This window comes from Epargyreus clarus, unplaced genomic scaffold (assembly GCF_041222505.1).
Source record: "Epargyreus clarus isolate Ecla_fem2 unplaced genomic scaffold, WU_Ecla_fem_2.2 ptg000002l, whole genome shotgun sequence".
Lineage (NCBI taxonomy): Eukaryota > Metazoa > Arthropoda > Insecta > Lepidoptera > Hesperiidae > Epargyreus > Epargyreus clarus.
The window spans coordinates 9,877,648-9,903,979 of NW_027332210.1; the positions used below are offsets into that span (position 1 = coordinate 9,877,648).

Below are 26,332 nucleotides of genomic sequence, written 5' to 3' on the forward strand. Positions count from 1 at the left end.
CTGATCTATTATTGTGAATTGTGAGAAATTATTCTCATTTCAAACAATTAAGGTACCTTTACCTCACTTTGTCTTTTTACGGGTTCATTAAAATTTTCGTTTTTGGATTTTTTAGAATGTCTGAGTGGATTGATGCGTTAATATTAATGTAATGAGACCTAAGATGAAATATTAATTCGTCCATTTTAGACAACGGTAAAATGTGTAATTAGCGGTGTGGAATAGAAAATATTTTTAACAAAACCCTAACGTGACAGAGATTGTACATATTAAATGAAAGAGAAACTAGTAGTAGAATAAACGAATTAGGAACGACCTTCGCTCATTCATTTAATGGATTAATGCTATTTTAATGTTCAAAAAGCAACGAGTTAATTAAACCGCATTAACTAGTTGCTCTCTTATAGCGACAGACTAGCAAGTGACAAGCATGACGGGAAAAGTATCTAAGACACGATAGGATGTAAGTGGTATACATGCGGACCAGATCCGCACGCGGATCCAACCACGCGTAACAGGACCCTTGAAGGTGTTAAAACCCCTTATGGTTCGATTCAGGCGGTACCACCGACACACCAATTTCTGCCTATTAACACTAGTGTCAAGCGCTGCTGTGTTCTGGTTTGAAGAGTGTGGTAAGGGAGACATATTCCGAGTCGTTTTAGCTTAGTCTTCAGGGGTAGCGGCGAATCTGTGATCGACCTCAGGTAGGAATATCTAGTCCTATCTGGGCTTGATTACATGGGCGGCAGTAACCACTTACCATTAGGTGAACTGCACGCTCGTCTGCTACTCCTATAGTATATTTATACTAAAAGGAAAAATGTTCATATATTTAATAATAGTACCAAGAATAAACTCCATTGTCGATCTAAAATTAAAAGGTACAGTTGACAATTGCAATCAACACCACTTTAATTAACAGCAAAGCGGATTACTGAGCGCGGCGACATATTGCAGTTGGGAAGTTAAATATATTGGCGTTCGTGTACAATGTGCTTCGTGTAGCAGACAGTTGAAATTAATATTGTATACAATTGAATGCTTAATATTGTATTATCGTTCGATGCCTATTAATTTCTGCTTTCCTAGTCAATTTTAATTACTTTCCAAGTTGAAATTACATTTGCTTATTGTAAAATGGCTGGGACATATAGACAGAGAGAAGGACAGATATAATTAAATGTAACAGTTTGTTATTGTGTTTAAAATTAATAAAGTATTTTTATTACCATTTAAGTAGCACACGGATATGTAGTAACCTGATGACAATGATTGACCATGAGTTGCCACTGCCGCCCATGGACATCTGTAATCAACCCCAGATAAGATTAGATTCCTACCCGAGGTTGGCACCAGATACATTGCTATTCCTGAGGATTAACTTACAATGCCTCGGCTAAGTATGTCTCCCTTACCACACCCTTCAAAGCAGAACACAGCACCAGTTAACATTGCTGGTATTATGCAGAAATAGATAGGGGAGAGGGTTGGTTCCTCCAGAGTCAAACCACAACCAATCAGTAATAATATGAGCCGGTAAAAATACAGATATCTGGCTTAAATCCAAATTCATAAGTGTTTTACTTAATGTATTTTAAAATATACCCATGTTTTTAACACGACAGAATAAATAAATTTCAGCATTAGTTGTAAACATACATTCACGTTCAGGCGACACCCAAACTAATATTTCAGTGTCTCCTTCTGTCTCCATTGTCATTGTAATGCATCCAAGACTCCTTTGTACACTGAGACATTTGTCTCTCTGGATAAATATCTAGCTACAATAATATTAGACAATACACTTGTTGGGAATAAATGTCTCCTTGACACGGGTACCATATCCCTAGGGAATAAAATACGTTTTTTAAGAAATTGTAGTGGCGAAGGAACGTGAAGCCTCAGGGGGGCTAGCCAAGTTGACATTCTACAGTCGCTTGCGCTGTAGAAACGCTATAGAAACGCTAAAATGTATGAAAATATCAATGATCACGTGATCAAAATAGCGAAGTAGAAAAGTCGTAGCCAAGTTACACGATAGAATAGAACGCTAGCGATTCTACAATGCCCATGTCATTTCTTTTTTCCATACAAATGACAACCTTTGACAACCTTTTGATAACCTTTTGACTTTTTTGTCAAATTTGTTAGCGAAGCGTATTCTAAGATAAATATCATAGTGAGCGATCGCGCCGACCCTGTAGAAAACGTAAACGCTAATAAAATGGTGGATTCTGTATCAGCTGTTTGTCACTTCACTACGCGCTATCACTGCATTATAGACTTTAATTACTTTTGATCATTTGAAAATGTATACTTTAAATGTGTTGAAATTTGAATATGGCTCTCTATAACTAGTGTATCCTAAAATATTATAGAAATGAATTGCAAAGCCGTTTTTCTATTTTAAATTAATATGAGCATATAATATAACTAGATGACCCGGTGAACTTCGTACCACCTAATTATGAGTGACTATCTGTACCCCGTAGTTTCCCTCGTGTAACAGTCTTAAGGGTTGATCTAAACTAACAAACAATGACTCAGATGCTTCATTATGTCTTATGATCATTTTCTTAGTGCTCCAAATTAACGGATTTTAAATTAAAGTTCCATACCCGATTAAACGACCGTAAGAGTTGATTTTCCAGAAACGGTGAAATATGTGTTCTATTATTTTCAATATAAAAGCTAAATTCTAATTTTCATAGACTTTGCTTCAAAATCTGCCGACTTCTAAACGAAGTGCCTTTTAAAGCCAAATGCAATTTTTTACAGCCTTTGCTTCCAAATTAACGGATTTTAAAATAAAATTCCAACCCCTATTTAACCAACTTAGGGTTGATTTTCCAAATATCGTAAAATAGATATTTAATTACTTTCTATCGAAATCCCAAATACCTATAAATACAAATATTCATATAGTTTTGCATCAAAACTGGGCGACTTTAATACAACCTTTCTCCCCTTATTTATTCATGGAAACGCGGTCGAACAGGATAAAAAGTCTATGTCCGTCTCCTGGTTCTAAGCTACCTCTCCACCAATTTTCAGCCAAATCGGTTCAGCCGTGCTCGAGTTATAAGATACTTCACGGAAACGCGGTCGAACGGGATAAAAAGTATCCTATGTCCTTTTCCTGGTTCTAAGCTACCTCTCCACCAAATTTCAGCCAACTCGGTTCAGCCATTCTTGAGTTATAGTGTAACTAACACGACTTTATTTTTTATATATAGATATTGATTCAACACGTGTTCGAATGTAACTCAATGAAAACAAAATATTTTTTTCAATTCGATTGCAGCGCCAACTGTTGGTAAAAACTATCATTAAAATAGATTATTATTTAATATTTGAAACTGCGATGGTAGCGAAGTCTGTGGAATCCAATGTGAAACATTCCAAAATCAACAACTACTTACGAATTAAAAATTAATTAAAAAAACCGTTTCCCACGGACTAAATTGTGAATCTAAACCATTCTCAAGTCCCCTTGAACACACACAACAAATTTCATCAAAATCCTTCATCAAATTCCATCAAAGTCCAGTCGTTTAGGAAGAGTTCAGTGACATACACACGCACATAAGAAATATATATATATATATATATAAAGATAGATAAAATAGAACTTAGAGTTACTCCAGTATTTAAATAAAAGTATTGTCTCAGTTTAACTGTTTTATTGCATCATTATATAAATGCTTCTCATATTATCTTTACTTGTAACAAAACAATTTATTAAAACCTTAATAGAAAAAAATAATATTAATATCCGTATCCTTTTTTTTCATTATTATCTCCAGTTTCCCTGCAATTTCCCTGTCTAGGCAAAAAGCTGGTGGTTATGAGGTTTCATTTGTTGGCATGGCATGTATAGTATACACCCAGTGGCGTAACCATTTATAATTATTGCCTCCTTGGAAGCCACTCCTACGATGGAAGAAGATCCTGAGTAGCTCTACTTTTGATGAGTTTAAAAGTGCGGGTGGATTTTATAAGCTCAGTAGTAACTTCATTGGAGTGTCTTTATATGACGAATACAATGATAAGTTACCCCTATGGACGAGTATATGATTTTAGTTTATTTGTCACTTCCTCTTTCACTGTTGTCTCTGTGGCATCAGCTACCATGTGAAGCATCTTCGATTGGAAGCGTTGTATGATGCCCAAGTTTGAGTTGGATGCGGTTCCGCAACGTTTAGATCCATATGACCATATTGGTTTTAGTATGGCTTTGTTGCTTGATGTTGCTTAAAGACTTTCGTGCCATGACCCAGTAAATCTTACGTCCAGATATTTTCTTTTAGTACGAGGTACGAATAAGTATCCTCAGTTGAAGTAATAATTTTATATAAAATACATGCAATCGCTGTTACTGTCATTAGTAATATCTCTATAAACAATTTGTATACTCTTTGTAAACAATCACCAATCACCATAGTTACCGTTCATAGACACATTATTAAGTCTAGTTTTTGCAAATAATTGTAATTAATAAAATAAATGTACTATAAAATATGGTATATTTTTTATGTATTTTATAATGTTTTATTGTAATATTACTATTAAATAATTAATCAGTACCATCTAGGTATTTTTGGTAGTGTAGAAACTAGACGATATTGTACTTGACGGCTAATTGATATAAATTGATCGCTAACCATAAACTTATCGTATATGTACAATGACATTTGCTAACGAATAGAATAGAAAACGAATAGAATGCAAAGTTTGTAACATGGCTAGCCCCCCTGATGAGAACACATCCACCCATATGTATATGGATTATAATCATCTTAAATTGGATATAATAATTTTGAAGGTGGTACGACCCTTTGTAGTTTGACTCCAGAAGTACCATCGCCATTCCTTTTTTGTCAACTAACAGCAATGTTCCGTTTTGTAATGAGATTTTACGTTTTGAAAAATATGTTTTGGTATTTGCTTACGTGTTTGCCCACTTGTACTAACTCTTCGTATGATTCTCGTCGTCTCTTGTTGTCATCGCTTACTTATTAAAATTACGTTTTTCGAATAATATTGTTTTCAAAACCGATTACATTTTAGGCAGCCGTCCAAATTAATATTTCAAATGTCTTTCAATGTTGACTTATTCACATTTTGGTACAATATTATACTCATGTATAGTGACTTTGGAGACAGGTCAATCTGTCTATTGTAGACAGTGATTTAGTTATAAGAATAGCAGAGAAGAACAACATTTTGTAAGTATTGAAATCACAAAAGTATAATATCGAAAAGAAATTTGTATTTTCAAAAATGTTTAAAAAAAAATTCAGTAATTCGTTTTTCGTGTTATTATCAGAAAACCCTTTCATTTGATACCCATATCATGGGGGTTTTAGCTAAATCGGTTGGGATTACCTGGTTTACAATTTATTTGCAATTATTGATTTTCATATACGGATTAACAAAGCAAGGTAAAAAAAAATATTATTAGCTACGTTTACTAGTATAAGTAGCAAAATGTACTAATTTTATTAATTGCATTTTATAGTAAGAGCATAAAATAATTTTCCCACAAAATTATGTCCATTGATCTTCGCCGAATGATACGTTTTTACCTATATTGCAATGACCATTTTCCTTCTATCTAAAATGAAACAGAGCAGTCCATGACTCTTAAACCACTCCAATTAACGATGAAACAACGCGACAAATTGCCGCTTAAATACAATGTTTGCTAACAGAAATCTGTTTGATGGCACCAATTTTATTCGTACTATTCCCGGAGACATCGCGGTGGGCGGGGCACACGTGTCTGTGATGTCTCTTCGTTTTCTAAATTAAATATTACTCGTATGTCATTGGAAAATGGTTTAATATACAGAGGGTAAAAATAATAGCCAAGTGGAATATATGTCGGTGACTTGTTGGATATACGAGGTTCAAATCCTGCGTTTGTTGATGTTATTAGTTGATTATCACATAATTTAACGCTATGGGAACAAGAATCGCGTGGAAATCTATCCGCTTGAGATTTCAATAAGGTTTTAAAACTGTGTTTGAAGTCTTCTGAATCACTTTAGACAGTCTCAAGAACTTTGGTCTATACTATCATTCTGGGAGGACCTGTACTCTCGTTAAATTTAGACACTATCAAAATCGTTAGACAGAATCTAACTCTAGTTGTCACTGGGGCATTATGTAACATAAATATGATAATAAAATAGCCATTGCAAAATACAATTATTCTGCTAACAATACTTATCTAATTTATGAAAATCTTAGGTAGCTATAGCATTTTCTTTTTGGACCCTTCTATTTTCGAGGATAATAAGTATCCCAATGTTACAATGGCATCTGAATTCAGTGTCCACCCAGTAGATATCACATGATGCGTGAAGAAATATGACCTCGTTACATTATAGAGAAGAATTTAGTTTTTGTCGCAAAAGGAAATACTTGTATAACAGTGCTTTATCACTATTTAAAGATTTTTCAAATTGAAATTACAATCTCATATATTCCAAATTTGTTTTTTTGTACGTCAAAAATCTACCACCGCTTCGGAAAGTGTTTCTCTATGGATAAGAAGCGGCGAAAGAAACTCCGTACCAGTGCAAACTTGCATGAAAAAATATTATACAATGTTATATAATGGTACATGGAATTATTATTATGATGGAGCTACAATTGTCACATATACAATTGTTATGCTGCATCCATCACTTAGCTGTCACAAACTAAAACGACAAACCTAGGAAGGTAAACATGTGGATTCATTGCAAGCGACAAATTCCCTTTGATTCGCTGAAAAACGGACAGTCCATTGAATCAGCAACAAGCGCTTGCAAACCTGCACAAACCAAGTCAAATGCTTTATCAGCACGTTTGACTTTGTAAAGGTTTGTCGAAGTATGTGGTACTATTTTGTTAGCCGACTGCGGACGGTATGCATACATGGCTCATTCTTTGGCACTACATTCCAAGCGGCTTGATTGATTTTTTACAAATGAAGTGTGTTCACATTCACAGACCTGTATTTGTTTTGTGTTGTTTGTGTTGTTGTAACACTAAAAAGACAGTTAATCCACAATCTGCTAAATCCAGACGGTAATTCACCTCATATTTAGCCCCAGATGTTATGATCGCGATGTCCTTAATTTCCGTAAGATATATTCATGTGCCAGATTCATTGAGACGCAATTTGATGAGTTAATCGTTTTGCTTCATATTTAATCTGACCTAGTGTAAGGGCCAAGTCTTTTTAGCATAATTCATGAGACCTTTTTATCTAACTGTTTAGGATAATGTTTTCGAATGTATAAATGTATGTACGTACGTATGTTTCATTCTTTGGCACAAACTGCAACTAAAATGGCTTGATGGATTTTAATATATGAGGGGCTTTAGATTTGGCTAAATTGTGGGAGTGACATACCTGAGCCGTATATTTTAAGTAGTGGGTTTTTTGTTTGTATAATGATTTACTAATTTCAAAATTTGCCACATATATGTAGCTAAGAAATATTTTAGTGAAACATCAGATTAATTATTACATCTTATGTATTTTATGAAACGAATGAAATTATTTTATTGTTCTAAATGTCGGTGCATCAATTAGCAAAATTGAAGGGACAGTTTTTATTATTTTTATATTAACTTCATTTGCAAAAAATCATGGAGCATTCAACCTAAACGGTTGTCACCCGGTACATTTCATTAAATTTGAGGATGCCTTTACCTACTTGGAGGATACGGATGAATAAAAAAGGGACGCGCCTAATGAAAACTCTTTTCAAGAATTTCGGGAGGACGGGAGGGCTTGATCAATGTAAAGGGAGCATAATTGGGCGGGGCTATAGACTAATATGAAACAGAGAGGCCAGTTGCTAATGTAATGTTAATATGTAACTAGAAAATTATTTAAAAAATCTGATTAAAAATGTATCTTAAGACACTCCCACAATTTAGACAAATGTGACGTCATCTCATAATATGTAGATAATAATATGTAGATATATAGTATTATGATAATAGTAATATGTAGATGTAGACAAGCTGTCTGGACTATAGGATATGCCAAAAAATGAGATATTTCAGACACGGGATATGACAGACAAAATTAAAATTTTCTATATAATACGAAAGGTACGACCCGTGTCTGGTTGGCTGTACTACGGTAGATAATATAATACTTTCTACATAATATTATAATAAAGTTATTAAGTTAATAATGCATCGGTAGATAATATAATAATTGTCCCTGTAGTTCCGGGACTAGAATAGGGCTACGGTATCCCCTGCCTGTCGTAGGAGGCGACTAAAAGGGGGCTTCCGGGGTTGCGGACGGCAAGAGTGGGAGCTCGAACCGTCCAGCAAGCGACCCCGGGAAGGACGGCGGTATGTGTGGTCGCATACCGTCGTAAACATACATGGTGTGGGAGGAGCGAAGACTGCTCCCCAGGGTAGAGCCCGGCATCGCGCTTGGAGGGCTCCGGTTGTGTTCCGTTGGAGATCCCGGAGTTCTCCAACAAGCGTTGAGGACGGCCACCGGGGGGGGTTTTAGTGCGGTAAAAATCCCACATAACCCGGCGTCGCTCCCACGTCGTCGGGTACCTTTTGAAGGTTTCCCCCTCGAGAAAAAAAAAAAAAAAAAAAAAAAAAGATAATATAATAATTAGAATAGATGCAAACTACAGTTTTAGTTCCATAATGAAACACCTTGTATTGACATTCAAAATGTGTTCTGTAAAGAACCTGTTTTGAATTATAAAAATGATTTGATTTGATTTGATTTAAGCGCTACTATTCTCCAGTTGAAGGGTAAGGTTAGAGAGACACTTATCCGAGTCGTTCCAACTAAGTTTTCAGTGGTAGCAACACATCAGTGGCTGATCTCAGATAATCTAATCTGAAGTTGATTATCAATGACCATGAGTGGCAGTAACGGCGTATAATCAGATGAATTTTACGCTCATATGCTAAGTTCAATATTTAAGAATTGAACCCGGAACCAATAGCATGTCAGACCCATATTTTCACCTCTCTAATACTACCTATACTCTATGACAGTAGATTTCAGTATCTCACAGACTGGTATCAGAGATCGGATCCTTTTACCTTTTAATACATTAAGCTCGTATTGAAAAGGCGAAAGTTAATTAAGTGCAGTAAGAGAATGTGACGACTTCTTTTGCGACTTTTGATTAGAATTCAAAGGCTCTCGGATTTTTAGAATTTCAAAGGGAACTTTGTGAATGTCGATCTTTGTAGGATTTTTAAGCGTGGAAGGTATGATTTGCATGTGACTTTGATTATTTGGTTTGGTTTGGTTTATTATAGTAATGTTTGTGTATCTCCAACCTTTTTCATGCCCCACTACACGAGAGTCTTTTAACACCTAAATGAGGCATAAAGTAGTATTCCAACATGCAGATCTAATTAATCAGTGAAAATGTGTGTATGTATACGTGCGTGCGTGCGTGTTTGCGTGCGTGCATGTGTGTGTGTTTTGTAGAAGCACATCTTAAAAGAGGAATATCTATTAGAAAGAGCTACAACAATGCAGATGCAGACAATGCAGATAGATGTGCCGGTTCTAGTTTTGTAAAATATCTTTAAAGGTTTAGTTTAAACACTTCAAAAGAAAATCCCAAAATCTCATTTAAAACCAACTTAAGGTCGTATTTTCGGAGCACTAGAAATACGTTAACATAAATAAAATTATACATTTAACGCTACTCAAAGAACTTATTTGCTTGGTCACGCGCGACCACTCACGCGAAGACCCGGCCTGTAGCCTTCTCACCAGAGGTTACAATACCTAAGCTCTGACCTGGAAAATTACATTTATAGTTAAACAAACGTCTTTGTTAACAATACTAAAGTAGTAAAACAAATTTTATGTATATACGATTCAGCCGATCGTATTTTAAGAACAGCAATTACAACTTCGTAAGCTTATTATGAAATTTATTCCTAAGTTACTCTTCTTTGGCAACCCATTATGGTACTACTGCTGGGCACGGGTCTCTTAGAGTGAGAGGAGTTAAGTCATAGCCCATTTTGGACTGTGGACTAACCCCTTTCTGATAGAAGACCCTTGTCTAGCAGTGACTGTAACGAGTTGGTGATGAATAAAAATATAATCCACTTATGCAAGACTTAATAAAATGTAAGGAACACATCTGCAAATCAAATACGGATAACTGAAGAAAAGAAACAACTTCAGATAAATCCCGTGATCCTTAAAGCTTTTACGGAGTCACCGTTTGATGTGATTGGTTCTCTTATGAATAATATAGCGAGAGTAAAACTTACTTTACCTTTGTCTTTGCCGGGAAGTATGATAAGTGGTTTTGTGAGGTTTATACGATTGAGTTCTTTGTGAATGGAGGTAAGAAAGGATTATGACGTCTGCATCTTAATATATGTAGCTTATAAAAATATAAACCAAAAATAAAAAAATAGTAATTAATGCCTGATTATAGGTAACTATGCATTTTTTTCTTTCAATTCAATTCAATTTTTTTTATTCAAAATAGGTTCTTTACAGAGCTCTTTTTGAATGTCAAACTACCTCCACTTCACAAGGTGTTTCGTTATGGAGAAGAAGAAGAAGATTTTACCTTTATCAATATTTAAACTGTACTTTAAGTCTAGATAGCTTAAGTATTCGTTACCAAAACGCGGTCCATCATCAGATCAGCTCCAACATTATTATATAGCCTCATATAGTCACCCGTAGGTACTACATAAGTGTAAAAATGTATGTCGATATGACGATTAAAATTAGATTAAAATTGACTCCCAAGATTTATTATATTATGCTTATTAATTAGTTAAGCTAGTGAAGAAAAGCTAATAACGAAGTTACGTTGAGGAAAAACATGCTGAAACGGTAATTACATGCGTTCCTGGAACTTGCAGCCGCACTCCATACGTCTGATAAAAGCAAGTCAAAAAAATAACTAACTAGATCATTTTATTAAATCCAATTTAATTAATTTGAAGTTATCAATTTTATTTTAAGGTCATTGCTTCACATCTGTCTTCAGCTGTGAACAAGACAGCAGCCCTATATAAGGTACATTACAAGTGTTTAAGGACTCCGTGAGATTAATTTGAAATGTTTCGAGTAAGTCTACTTTAAAATACCCTTTAAAGTCATTATAGATTGTAGAAAAAATCCAATAACTACGGTCCATACTTTCCATAAAATGAATTGATCACTAATCCGTTTCTTCACCAACCCGATGTCCGTGGCGTGAAATTAACTTGTAGGTAGAATAGAAAGGTACACAGACGCTTCTAACACTTACTAGCTGAAAAAATCTAGCCGTGAGGTTTCAGTTTCTAGGTCAACGAGTTGCTACACATCTGCATACTATCTATACCCACGCTTTTTTATCATAAACGTGTTTGTGACAAAAGCAATGACACTTTAAAGAGACTTTGTAGCATAGTTTCTCGTATATTTTGATGGCAAAATTCTCTGAGCTTGTATATCCGTATTCAGGTTAAAATAATTAATAAATACAAACGTATAGTTTTTTTTTTGTGAAAATCACGAAGGAGGTTATAGCTAGTTAGCCTGCCAAGTAATTTTAGCAGTTGCTTATATGAACTCCTATCACTCCCACCATTTAGACGAATCCAACGACACTTCATATTATGTTAAAATCCGTCTAGCTGTTTCGGCTGCGGGGCGTGCCAAAAATCCTTATATGAATATTACACGACCTTTTGCAAAATTAACATAGTCCGCGAGGATAGCAGCTTCGCAGCGTCGCTTGCTGGCTTCGATCCTATTTGGAGGTGATTACAGCGACACTCAATTAGTACCATTAGGTGGTCTAGGAAAAACACACCAGTTAACATAAATATTAATTGATTCTATACTCTGTATAATTAAAGTTACTGCGAGTAAAGGAGTACTAAATCTCGAATCATCAAACATAGGTATTATCCAAATATAATTAACAGACTCTTGAGAACTGTAAAAAGCTTTTCCTTCATAAAATATATTTATGCCAAACGATAAAAAACAAACAAGGTTAAGCCGTTGTAGACGTAAATATAGCTGGAGCAGGTCAATCGTATAGGCCTCTTATAAACAGGAAAATAAAAGAAGAATAAAATAGAAAAGGTATTACAGTATTTTATGGGCTTTCCGGAGTCTTTGTTTAGCAGTGAAGTCGAGATAGAGATAAGAATAAATGGAAGAGAATGGGCGTTATGAAAATATTTTCAAGAAATATTCACTAGAATTTCGGTGGAATGAAAATATCGAAGTTAAAATTCAACAGCAATATTTGATGTTTCTATTACGGAAACTTAGGACCATGCAAAATACACGTGAAAAATTTGATCATCGAAAAATAGGTCTTTAAACGAATTCTAAAAAGAATTCCTAAGTTCGCCCTGACTTTTTTGGTTCTACGAGTATTTCGATTCAAGAAACATCTTACATTTTTAAGTATTGTAGTAACCGTACTAGCATTTTAGTATATCATACTATACTATACTATACTATACTATACTATACTATACTATACTATACTATACTATACTATACTATACTATACTATACCATGGCAATGTTATAAGTGGGATTGACTAGAAATTAGTCGCTTGCAACTTCCATACATAAAAATATTCTTGACGGGTATATCTATGAAGATACAGAATGTAATCAATTTAAAACAGTTATTATAACAACATTTTCAGATTCCATGCAAAAGTCAAGATTATTTGTTACGAGACACGAGATTCTAAACTTTCACACCGTAAGGGTCAAAGTATTCTCAACAAGAGTTGGTATCGATTGAGTTAATTTTATGGTGGGTTTCGTTCCCAACAAATTTCCGGTTGAATTGGCTTTATCGCTTACATCTGATTATCCCACATCAAATAAAGCTTGAACATTTTTTCGGATACCTTTCCCTTCAATTGGTATTGCTTCTGACGTAATGTGACCTGTAGTATCGATGGATCTTCGAATTGGAAAGTTTGATGATGGATGAAGACACCGTGAGGTAATATGTCCGAGACTTAAGCTCATTATTAATAGTCGATCCATCTCATCTTCAACATTTTCAAATTTCGACCCTTGATAAGCAAAATCAAATTAATTGATTATTAATAATAGACGGTAGTCAACTAAAGTAAGCAAAAACGTTTTAGAATCAAGTTTAAATTCAGAGCGAAGATACATGCTGAAACATATATCTTACTGTAGGTTAAAACTAACAAAGAAGTGGATCAAACCGGTTAATTTTATGGTGGCTTTCTCTCCGCGGGCGAATTTCCAGTTGAGTTGACTCAGTCGTTAGCATCTGATAAACCTTTCCAGGATTCGTCGGTTTTCGGGACTACCTCTTAAATGGGTCGATCGACAGTATACAGCTATCTGTATGCTGAGTCTTCGACAGTTTTAAAGGATTTTCCTTTTTTGAACCCGCATAAGACTGTGAATTCGGTACATTTATAAAGGGAGGATAAAATGTTTAACGAAGCCTGGACCTTAATATACAAGGGTAAGTGGATCAGAAATAATAACTTTGCAATAGGATATTGTTGAGGCAGCTCTTATAATTCGGGATCTAAATTTGTTCGAAGTGCAGAGAAATATTATACGAGACTGGAATATCTTCAGGATATGTACTCATTTTGTTAGCGCGGTGGACGATGACCTTAAACGTTTCTCATTAAAGAAGATCCATGACCAAAAGTAAGTTGATAATAGGTTCATAATACTGAATGACTCATAATTTTATGACGATCTTAAGAAAAAACGTAATTATCATTTCAAAAAGGCTCTCTTGTGTTTTTTTTTTTTGTATAATAAAAGCATTTTATCTCCAGAACGATCGCTGAGAAAACTTCGAGATAACACACATAAAAGTCAAACAAAAGAATTTAATGGCCCCTAAAAGAAACGTTTATCCTCTTTAATTATATTTTCCAAAGTTGATTCTATTGTTTCTGCTAACGCAATTCACTTATCGTAGATTGATGTCTTTGTTTGAAATTTGCATAGGGTTAAACGTTTAATGTAAACTTGTTAAGTTCATTATAACTTTAACGTTCTCGTCCCAGTTAATTTGCGGTTTTGAAAAGAAAGAAAATTTAATATAGTGGCAATTTTGGTGGTAGAATCCGGAGGCCCCACCATCATACCTATTTTTGCCTTAACCAGCTGTGTTAAGCGTTGCCATTTTCTGGTTTGTAACGTGCTGTAAGGAAATAGCCCTGAACCCCTACCATGAGTTTTTACGTTGTGACAAATATGACCGTTTTGGTATTTGCTTACGTATTTGCCCATACAATTTCCAATCAGCGCCCCTAGCGGATTGTATCAGAACTCTAGTGTCAGTAACGTAACATTAAATGTCTAAATTGACAAAATGGCGCTTTATGTTTTGTCTCTCTTTTTTGCGAAGATATGAGGTAGACAAAAAGACATGAGCACGTACTTATTGTTACGTTTACTCAGTCGAATAAGCTAACGGAACAGAATAATGGATTGAGTAAACGTAACGTAAATTTGTGGGATGTTTTGAAAACTCATGGTAAGGGTACTGGTTCGAAGGATGCGGAGACATACTTAACCATGGTATTCCAACTTAGTTTTCAGCGGTAGTAACGCATGGGTGGCCTATCAGGTAGGACTCTCATTCTATCAGGGGTTGGCGACAGTAGCCATCTGCTGGACTACACGTCTTTTTGCTATTTCAATAATATAAAAAAATGTAGAGTGAGAAGCAAAAAAACTATGTCCTCTCCAGCTCAGTCAAAGCCCGTTGACGATAATAGATTTCTTGGACCCAGAACGTTTTCCTTTGACAACCAAGGCTTTTATCCTCCCAGAACTCAGGAGTAGCAACGCTATAAAAATGTTTTTCCCTTTCAGTTGCTTCGTTTTATATGAGGGCTTACGCGGAATCAAACTACTGAAGTTAATAAATATGTACGAGCTATAATATCATCCAGTGGATTAAGTATACGGGAGCATTGGAACATTCAGGGAAGATTATAAATATCAAATTTTAAATATCGACGTTTTGAAGAGAACCGTATTAAACGAAAAAGTATAATAGAATAGATTATACAAGTATAAAATTCTGATAGCGGAGCGCTGAGAAAAAAGTTTAAGTGGATGTAACATGCATACATAAGTGTGGGGTAACCTCGCTCCACATTTAAATTGCTGCGCTGTAAAACAAGGAACGTTTTGTGTTATGAAGCAATATATTAAACTTTACTTGATGGAGAGTTGCTGCAATACTCTTTATGACCCAATGCTGGGCATATTCTTCCATTAACTCATCTGCCCTTTTCAATGCGAATCGGTGGAGCCAGTGGGCAAAGGTGTAGGTTTTAAAGGGGATAGAACCCTTTGTGGTTCGACTCCGGGGGCACAACCGCCACACCTATCTTTGCCTTATAACAGCAGCGGCGCTGCTGTGTTGTGGTTTAAAGGGTGTGGCAAGGAGACATACTTTTCCGAGGCGTTCGAACTTAGTCTTAGGGGTAGCGGTGCATCTGTTGGCCGACCTTAGGAATATGTAATCGTATCTGGGTTTTATCACAGATGTCTATGGGCGGCGATAGCCACCTACCATGAGGTGGACTGCACGCTCGTCTGCTACTCATGTATTATAAAAAAAATCACTGTCGCCAGTAGTTTTGCTCTATAACAAGGCAAGTTGATCATTAAATAAGCTTAATAGCATTATAATTTACATGTACGTGCAAAACTAATCTCCAAGAACCTAAAATATGTTCAGAAATATTGCTCGCTTAGTATAATAAGATAACTTTTATCTACTTTTACTTTGCGAGACTCTATCAATTATTTATATACAGTAGCCTTAGTAGGATACTTTAGGATGAAAATTCCCTAAAAGATGCCAATAAAATGAAAATGAGGTATGAAGTCCAAATTAAAAAAGTTTTCATCCGGTCCCGCTTATTAAGTGAGGACACTGTATTGGGGATTATTGGGGGCGAAAAAAGAACAATATTTGTTTTGGAAATGAAGCGGTTTTTAAAAACTTTGTACAAGCTCTATTGGAATATTCAAATTTATAACTTGCAAGTTAACGTTTATGTTAAGGTCAAAGTTTAATTTTGCAGCAGCTCTCCATAGTTTTATGTAACTTAGTAGATTCTAGATTTTAACTGGTTCGAAGGACCAGTTTTTTTACGTTACATAATATTTCGTTTTAAGATAACGGGAGACACAATAAATATATTGTAATTACTTGTTTACAGTAAAATAATGATGATTTTAATGTACTATGCTATACTCGTGATACAAATAATGACATGAATGAACGCTAGCACCGTTCTTCACAAATCAATTTCTGCCTCGTAGAAGCAAAATCGAGTCTGGTAGTCTGATGGTCTTTCGGTCGTCATTTTAACGCAGAACACATTGTATAGTTGATCTTATGGAGTCGCATATGTCTATCTGATTTTAAGTCATCTTTATAGTACATGACAAATGGCGTCTATCTACCTTATTAGGCCCTTCAAACAATGAAACAACTTTCTTCCATAAAACATGCCTTTTAAACACGACGGCGTTCTCACGCCCAAATTACAAGGAAGGTACAATATTCGCCATTAAATTGTTTACGTAATCGATGGGAAAGTGCATATGCATGGGAACGTAACAGCTGTTGGTCGATACTAATAACTTATTTACTGCAACCTTCTTCAGGGTTGTCCAATATTGACTGCACAAACTTTGATCTAATTTAGAAGTGTTTTATGGTATGGTGAAGAGCTGTCACTATACCGGTCTGACGCGCACAAGGTTCCTGGGTCAATTCCCGGCCAGACAGATATCTAAATAATGGACTAAGATTTCTGTTCTGGGTCTGGGTGTTTGTGTATTATCTATGTTTATGTCCTCGTTATCACAATAGGAAATCCTAGTTTGGGGCTGTCATTTTAGAAAACAAAGTTTTTTTAGGTAAAGCGGAGTAATTACAATATCACTGCCACTTTGAAAGCTTTTTTGAGAAAGATGAGCCGACAACGCTAAAGAAATTCTTAATAGATCGGAATAACACCATTTCAAGCACAATTTAGCTTTCAAAATTAATAACTTATTATAGTCCCCATTTAATTAATTTGAAACTCAATATCAAAACAATATATGAAATAATCATCCAATGCATTAGGCCCACGGAACCGTAATCATTTTCAAATTAAGCCCAAAAACTTTGGAAAAGGAATTAATTGTGAGTTTGTGAACTCCGATACAGTCTGTTGATAGAACTTGGTTAGTTAAAAAGTCATTAATGTAACTATATTATTATGCCAGCTCCAAGTTTTCCCTGAAGGCTCGTTGCCAACTTCCTATCAATGTTAGTGGTCCCTAGAAAAAAAAGAATTAAGTAAAACCAACAGTAATTGCGTATATATTCGTATTTAGTGAACTACCCTCTTCATCAGGTCAGAGATCAGAAGATCTATCTTGTTACCTTGATTGTTCATTATGAAATAACCTTTTACGCAATGCCATTATGAGTGATACCTTATTACTTTAAGACAATAAATATCTAAAATTAATATTATCCAAACGAAATACCCAACTGCTGAAAAATATAACCTATGCCACTTTCCCAACATAGGCTAATCCAATGGCACCTCATATAATGCTAAAATACGTCATGTCCTAACCTTGCAGCCCAAATGGCCATCGAATGAGAAGAAATATACATACAAAAAATACTACATTTTTTATAATATAGGAGTAGCAGACGAGCATGCATTCCACCTGATGGTAAGTGGCTACTGCCGCCCATGGAAATCTGTAATAAACCCCAGATAGGATTAGATATTCCTACCTGAGGTCGGCCATAGATGCGCCGCTACCCCTGAGGACTAAGCTGGAATGCCTCGGAAAAGTCTGTCCACCACACCGTTCAAACCGGAACACAGCAGCGCCTAACACTGTTGTTATTAGGTAGAAATAGGTATGGCGATGGTGCCGCCGGAGTCGAACCCAAAGGGTTCTACCACCTTCAAACGAAACATACATACGAAAACCATTGTCCTCCACGAGTAAAAATAGAGTTTAGACAATAATATATCCTTTTCTTTCGTTTTAGTAATGTTTCGTTTAAGTAATGTTTGTGTTAAAATAAAACGTCTCAATATCAATCTTAATAATCTCATTCTTAACGGAAAATGACAGTTTAATCGTTCGTTTATTTGCATGTTTTTATTAAAGTCATATGAGAATATTATGTTTCCAAGCACTCTTAAAATAATTGCGTTAAACACACCGAAGCGAACACAATAAAGATAAATTGTCGTCTTAAAAATATCTCGAGCGATCGTAAATCTGCATATCCGCTCGCATCGACTATCACGATTTTTCATCTTCCATAAAATCGCTGAGGTAATGGATGTGTCTTACACCGAAGCGTAGCTGGAATTTCAATCTGTGTAATGGATTAACCTACTTTATGGGCACGTGCGTGATTTTGATCATATACGAAGATATAATACTCGTAATTATTGTCTAGCTACTTTTAATTTGCAGTGATTTTCTTGATTTTTATGTGTTTGGTAAACATTTATAATAGATGTTAATTATTGATCTCAAAGCCAGTGGGTTACATAACGAAGATAATAATTTTATCTTAGTCGAATTTAGATAGCTTTAGGCTATCCAATTAATCTAAAAGGCTGCCTTATCAGAGTTAAAATACTAGATAAGAGAAAAAAAGTCCGTAATAAGACAAAAGTAAATAAAAGTAATTGATTTAGTTTTAACTCTATTATATATCACCAGTTTATATCACCCGAAGAATATTAAAGCATACGTCCTACAGTAGATGGATCGTTAACGGTTGGATGGATTGTTAATGTATGGACAGTACTTATATAACACCATGATCGATGGATTAATCCATGGATTGACAATATCATTACATATCCGCTCCATAAACGTTACACTTCAGTACAAAATATCCACTCGCTCGTCATTCCCACGATAACGAGCTACAACCATAAACCCGGCCCGTTCGTTAACGAGCTGTTACATAAATTGAACCGATTAACTCACGCTTAAACTGTTCTTCGTTCTACGTTTATGAGTTTGATCAGTGAAATATGAGATTTGGGTAATGAAATGCGAATATCAGTATGGATCGCATTAAATCGTTATGTTGGGTTGAGTTTGAAAACTAATTGATATAGTGTAGATGTATCATTGTAGGGCGAAGCAGTTCTTAAATTTCAGTGGAAGAGCGTGGATTCCGGCTGAATTCTATATAAGCGACCCTCTTAGTCCTCAGTAGTGGCAAAGCATCTGTGATCGATTTTAGCAAGAACTAGTATTCTTGGATAGATTGATTACTTAAATGGGCGTAAGCTACACATGCTATAGTAATTCCGTGGATTGTTCCACGAATACATGGAATAGTAATATTAAAATCACATGGATTTATTATTGCTACTTACATAACACTGATTATTGATGGATTGATCCATGGATTGACAATATCATCACGTATCCGCTTCATAAACGTTACACTTCAGTACAAAATATCCACTCGTCATTCCCACGATAACGAGCTACAACCATAAACCCGGACCGTTCGTTAACGAGCTGTTACATAAATTGAACCGATTAACTTACGCTTAAACTGTTCTTCGTTCTACGTTTATGAGTTTGATCAGTGAAATATGGAATTTGGGTAATGAAATGCGAATATCAGCATGGATCGCATTAAATCGTTATGTTGGGTTGAGTTTGAAAGCTATTTGAAGTAGTGTAGTTCCTATCATGATAAGGTGAACCTGTTCTTAAGTTTTAGTGGATGAGCGTGGATACCGCCTGACTTATATATGTGGCGATCATCTTAGTTCTCAGGAGTGACAATGCATCTGTGATCAGTTTCAGCCAGAATCAGTGTTTTTGGATGGATTGATTATTAATAATGAGCGTAAGCTACACATGCTACAGTAGATCCGTGGATTGGTTCACGAATCCATGGAATAGTGATACTAAAATCACATGGATTTATTATTGCTACTTACATAACACTGACTATTGATAGATTGATCTATGGATTGACAATATCATCAGATGCTCGCTATACAACACAAACGTTACACTACAGTACAAAATATCCACGGCCTCGTCATTCCCACGATAACGAGCTACAACCATAAACCCGGCCCGTTCGTTAACGAGCTGTTACATAAATTGAACCGATTAACTCACGCTTAAACTGTTCTTCGTTCTACGTTTATGAGTTTGATCGGTGAAATATGGAATTTGGGTAATGAAATGCGAATATCAGTATGGATCGCATTAAATCGTTATGTTGGGTTGAGTTTGAAAGCTATTTGAAATAGTGTAGCTCCTATCATGATAAGGTGAACCTGTTCATAAGTTTTAGTGGATGAGCGTGGATACCGCCTGACTTATATATGTGACGATCATCTTAGTTCTCAGGAGTGACAATGCATCTGTGATCGGTTTCAGCCAGAATCAGCCTTTTTGGATGGATTGATTATTAATAATGAGCGTAAGCACATGCTACTGTAGGTCCGTGGATTAGTCCACGAATCCACGGAATAGTGACATTAAGATCAGATGGATTTATTATTGTTACTTATAATACGAAACAATCGCGTATCGTTGAATTGGTCCATGTAATAACACCAGATGCTCTTTATATTACACAAATATTACACTACAGTACAAAACATCCACGGACTCGTCATTCCCACGATAACGAGCTACAACCATAAACCCGGCCCGTTCGTTAACGAGCTGTTACATAAATTGAACCGATTAACTCACGCTTAAACTGTTCTTCGTTCTACGTTTATGAGTTTGATCAGTGAAATATGCAATTTGGGTAATGAAATGCGAATATCAGTATGTATCTAGTTCGTTCGTTACATTGGCCACGAATGTTTTAAGTACCAATGTTTGGACTTCCAATTCCATAATTAGGAAAGGCCTTTCCTAATTAGTGAGTGTGAAAGGTGGAACGACTGTAGTTCAACCAGGGTGGTACGGCCGCTGAACTTATTTCTTAAGTGAAACATTTCAGAAATGAGACGAACAGCTTAGACCTCAAGAGTGGCAAGGTAGCTACTACGATTTTCATTAGATCTTTTGAAGGTGGTAGAACTCTTTGTGGTAGAACTCTTTGTGGTTCGACTCCGGCTACACCACCGCCACACTTATTTTTGCCTAATAAAAGCAGTGGTTAACGCTGCTGTGTTCTGGTTTGTGTGGTAAGGGAGACATACTTTTCCGAGGCGTCCCAGCTTAGTCCTTAGGCGCATAACGGCGTATTTGTGCAGAACTCAGGTAGGAATTTGTAATCCTATCTTCCATTGATTACAGATGTCCATGGGCGGCAGTAGCCATTTGCCATCAGGTGGACTGGATGCTCATCTGCTACTTCTATATTAAAAAAGCACCATTCTTCATATAGATGTTTTAAGATAACCATTAGCGGCAGTGACCACAACAATACGGTGGATTTCAAAGTCACGACCTTCACCATACTGGCACAATACGGATTTATAGCAAAGATATGGGTTATTCAATCGGTATCCAGTAACAAACTACCCAAACAACTTCCAAAAGTAAACGAATCATCTTGATTTATGTTTTTCGTAAATCAACAATGAATTAGCAAAAAAATCCCAAACATTTCCCTACCAACACAGTGGAGTTAATTTTAAAAATTGCCGTAATTAACGTACGCTTTTGTATTAATCCCCGCCCATGCACGTCTATAGATCAGGGATTAAACCCAGTTTACATTGAACCATCAATTCAGAAGTAGTCAGCTTTAACGAGGTACTAATCTTAAATTTATCATGAAAATTGGTATCCTCTTTATATACTGATTTACCACTAAATATGAACAAATTTAATGGGAAATACAATTTCATGACGGAAAACTGAAATAGTTATCTGCTAATTAATAAATTCAGTATATTTGTACTTTGGTAACGTCCCTGCTACTCGTTTTTTTTCATTAAAGCAAACCTAATGAGCAGAGCAGTTCATTTGATTGCAAGTTGTTACCGTGGATACTTGCAACCAACTTATGTATTATATAGAATAGCTACTAACTACGTGAAGGCGATCACAGTTGCTTAGTTCTGAGGACGAATTTAATCACTTTATAAGTCCAACACTTCCACCGAAAGGCAAGAACTACTTGAAAGCTAGTTGTGGTGGTGGTACCTCCCAGGTTGAAAAATGCTGATTCTTCCACCTTCTAATCCGTAAGCTCTCTGTACTACCGATCTATTAAACTTTTCCTCTATCAGCTGCTCTGAATTCACTGTAACGTGACTAATGCCTCATCGTAGCGTCGGAATAGACGCAAAGCCTGTAAGCCCAAAGCAGTCGTTATGATTGCTAGATTATGGACAAAAACAACAACTTCGAAATCTGATCCATTGGTGAATTACAATTCGTGACAAACTTGATTTTGCGGTCTATTTAATACAGTGGGTATGAGAAAAACTGCATAAGTAAGTTTGTTATTCCATGTTTTTTTATTAAATAACAAGCATGCAGTGCCCCTGACGGCTAAGTTGGAACGCCTCGGTAAATATGTCTCAAGTATTCAAATCGGTACACAGCTTAACACTACTATTATTTGATAGATAATTGTGGCTGTGCCGCGGTGGTCCTCCGTACTAGCTTCAAAATGGTTTCTAACACTTCAATTAAGACTATAAAACTAAATCACACAGTTGAGGTTAAGTAATAAGTTTTTATCCGGGTACGATCCGCAAACATGTTCGCAGAGAGCCTGTCGCGTGTACGCAACGATTTCGCTGCGTTTTCGCGTTGTACCAGTGTCCATTGTAGTCATGTTTACACAAGTTGCAATTTAGAAATATCAACTCACCATACGTTGCCAGTGTGTTTGAAATCTGAAATGAAAAGAAACCAGTCTTTAATAATCAAGTTGAAGTTTAAGAAATTGGACATGTATATTACAATCTTATGTTTAATGGTAACTGGGTTGTGTGTGTTAAAATTCTTCAAGCCGTTTAGGCTGTAGGACTTGCCAAAAATGAAACATACATTACATACATACGCTCTTAATAATACATATAAAATGTCTGTAGGGACCTTCCGCTACTCGTCAAGAGATGGCGCTGCTGAATCACGCTATCGAAGGTTTCTAAACATCTGGCATATATACATGCTCCAAACTGAGACCGTTGGAGCACGGCCCCTCCCCGGGCATTATTACCTAGCCCGGCGGGAGATCTCCCTTTGCCGAATGTCCATTGTAATTATTTCCTTTTATTAAAAGTACACCGTTATTATAAAGATGTCGATTGTAATATAATATCGTTACAAAAACAAACTAGAAACCTAAAACATCTATTTTCTAGTTTGGAAACTATTTCAAAACTTTTTTAATAAATGGCGCTCTAACATTCCAAAATCGCCAATAGAGGTTCCCAACTTGAGGCACGCTTTTGTATTACGAAAAAGTATAAAAAGTAGATAACCTATAGAAAACATTTTTACGAGCATTTATTTAACATTTTCATTTTTTAAAATGACACTGGTCATAATTCAATATATAATTTTATTCAAAATGGTGGCTTTTGTATGGTTCTTGCTAATATATTACTGAATATTACCATATACTATTACAAATGCCATAAATTGAAATCATACATTTCGTTGACTATATAAAATATCATGTGTTAGGAACGACTATAAAAGTAAGAAAACGGAATTTTCAAATGAGGGTATTAACTAAAAGTATGCGTATAAAAAGACACTGTAGATTGCCTAGTTACTTTCCGATCGTTGTAAAGAACGGTACTCTGCCACTTTTGTTGTAAAATTGCGTTTAATTGTTATTCTGTTAATTTATTTAGAAAAAATAAGGACTTATAAAAAGTTGATTTTTAAATAATTTCCTGACGAGGTTTTTAATACATGTTTAAACCAATTTAAAATTATAGATTTTGCATTACGATCCAAGGGGTTGTGTTTTCATTTCTTGCACACATTATAGAGAACGAGTTAAAATAGAAATATAATTACAATCATAATTACTTTGTCAATAGTAAAAAACTTTGAGCATCGCTGCTTATAAAAATTCAATACCGGAGCTTAAAAGCCTGTGAATTCGAAGTGACAAAAATCAGGGCAATTTTACTAAAATCCGCTTTGAAGTTTGTGCCGCCTGATAACGTTATATCAGTCATTTACCAATCAATCTCTCTTTTCACAGTGAGATTAAAGTTTTCACTTTGATGTTTCGATTCGTTTTATCAAAGTGGACAGATGGCTGATTTCCAGCTTTTTATACTAAAAACTGAATTTATATTTATGTTTTTCATTAAATATTATAAAAGTACTTCCGTAGTAACACTTTGTGACTCCGCCGTTCTTACGAGTATATCTGCGTTATAACAGCAGCTACTGTATTCTTCCAATTTAGTCCTCAGTAACAGGAACGCATCTGTGAGCGAGCTTAGGTAGGAATCTTATTTGGAGTCGATTACAGATATTTATTAGAGGTACAGAAATTTACTATCAAATTGACTGCATGTCGTTCCAACTTAGTCCACGGAATGTATCTGTAATCAACTTCAACCTGGCCGGCGATGCGATGTGTGATTTTCAGACATTGGCCAAGGAGGTAACCTCTCTCTGTTTGACGGATCACTATGAAATTTGGCACAACAAGGGTTATTTTCACGGATTCTATGCAATCCGTTTTGCTTCGACTAAACCTGTTAAAACGATTTATTTCATAACCATAATCTCAAAATATACAAATCTGTAGGTCAATATGCCTTACATCATATGTGCCTTACATCATGAGCTATTACGATTTATGACAATGGAGATTAAATATTGTTAAATGCAGTTTCGTGCCATATCGGAACCTATTTTGGCAGGATGTGTGCCACAGAAAGGTGACCTTGGCGTGGCTCCAAACATGCTATAAAACCCGTTTACGAGGTGACAGTTTCCAAATAAATTTTGTGGAATATTCTTTGAATTTTCTATAGTGAGTAGTGACGTCACTATTTTTCGTGACTTTGTAAAATATTTTATGGTTAAATAAGGGAGACATACTTATGCGAGGCCTTACTACTTAGTCCTCAAAGTAACAGAGCTATTCAAACTCAGGTAGGATTAGAATCTTATCTGGAGTTGATCATAAATATCCCTGGGTACCAATTCGTTTATATACTAAAGAGTTTGTTTGTTTTTAGAATAGAAATATAATAGTTTGTTTTTGTAATAAAAAAAGACAATTTTAAAGCCATCAAAATGTATGCACATTAAATTTGGTAGAATTTCTTTTTAATCCAATAAGGTATTTCACATAATATTGCGATGTGGTATTTTGAGATATTATATTTGATATTATAAAAAAACTTCCGTAGTATACAAACTAATTTAATAACGAATACTACTAAACTACAATACGATTTAAGTCGTAAATCCCCATATATTTTCTTTCTGCCTTATAACGGTAGCACCAGATTCAGAAGGTAGGACGTTGTTACTCTAAAACGAAAACATATTTTTCTCCCAATGAAATTAATAAACTTTCCTTCTACGAAACATTATGTTTGATTGAAAATACTTAGCCACTTCTATATTATCATTTAACTTAGTACCTATAATAATATAACAATAAGCTGCAAATTCTGAGAAGCTTAAGTCTGCACTGTAGTTATAAGCTAGGAACATATTCAATATAATATCCGCTTGTAGTCTGATATTATAATTACAGTGTTCTAACTATCTGTTATGGGACACTCTAATTATGTATGTAATAAGATTATAGAATTTCGATGAAATTTCAAAATATGAAATTTTATAAAAATTCTTCCTTAATAAATATTAGAAAAGATTTATTATTGGTTTTGCTTGGCACTGCTCCCATTATAATTGGAGAAAGCTTTTTCGTGCTCATCCACTGGTCCAAAAAAGATTGGTAGAGCCAGGAATGTTTTTCAACCACCCATAAGGCCTCTTACAAGGCTTAACCGCTATCTAATGAGAACAATCGGAACTGACTAGTTAATGCACCCTTCGAAGCACAAAAACTCCCATAAAATTTTGTCACTATTGGTTACCCATCCAACTCCCGACCACAACCGACGCTGCTTAAATTTGTCCATACAAATCTAACAAGTTGGGCAATGCGGTTCTTAGTTTGCAATGAATGATTGCTTTGTTAAAATGTCGACGCAATAAACCTGCATGTTTCGTTCAAAAAGTAATTACTTGGAAATGTGAAGCAATTTCACCAAACCTCAAGCCACTTTCAGCAAGGTGTAAAGTACGGTT

General features: G+C 35.4%; 1 protein-coding gene across 2 annotated transcripts in view; it reads right to left on the reverse strand.

Annotated features, from left to right (window-relative positions):
- Positions 1–26,332, reverse strand: part of OAR2 (octopamine receptor) — a 164,749-nt gene that overhangs the window by 20,964 nt on the left and 117,453 nt on the right. For both annotated transcript variants that reach the window (XM_073080049.1, XM_073080056.1), the window contains one exon: positions 22,899–22,923. The gene's annotated coding sequence lies outside the window, so the exon portion shown is untranslated. The remainder of the gene's footprint in view (positions 1–22,898; positions 22,924–26,332) is intronic.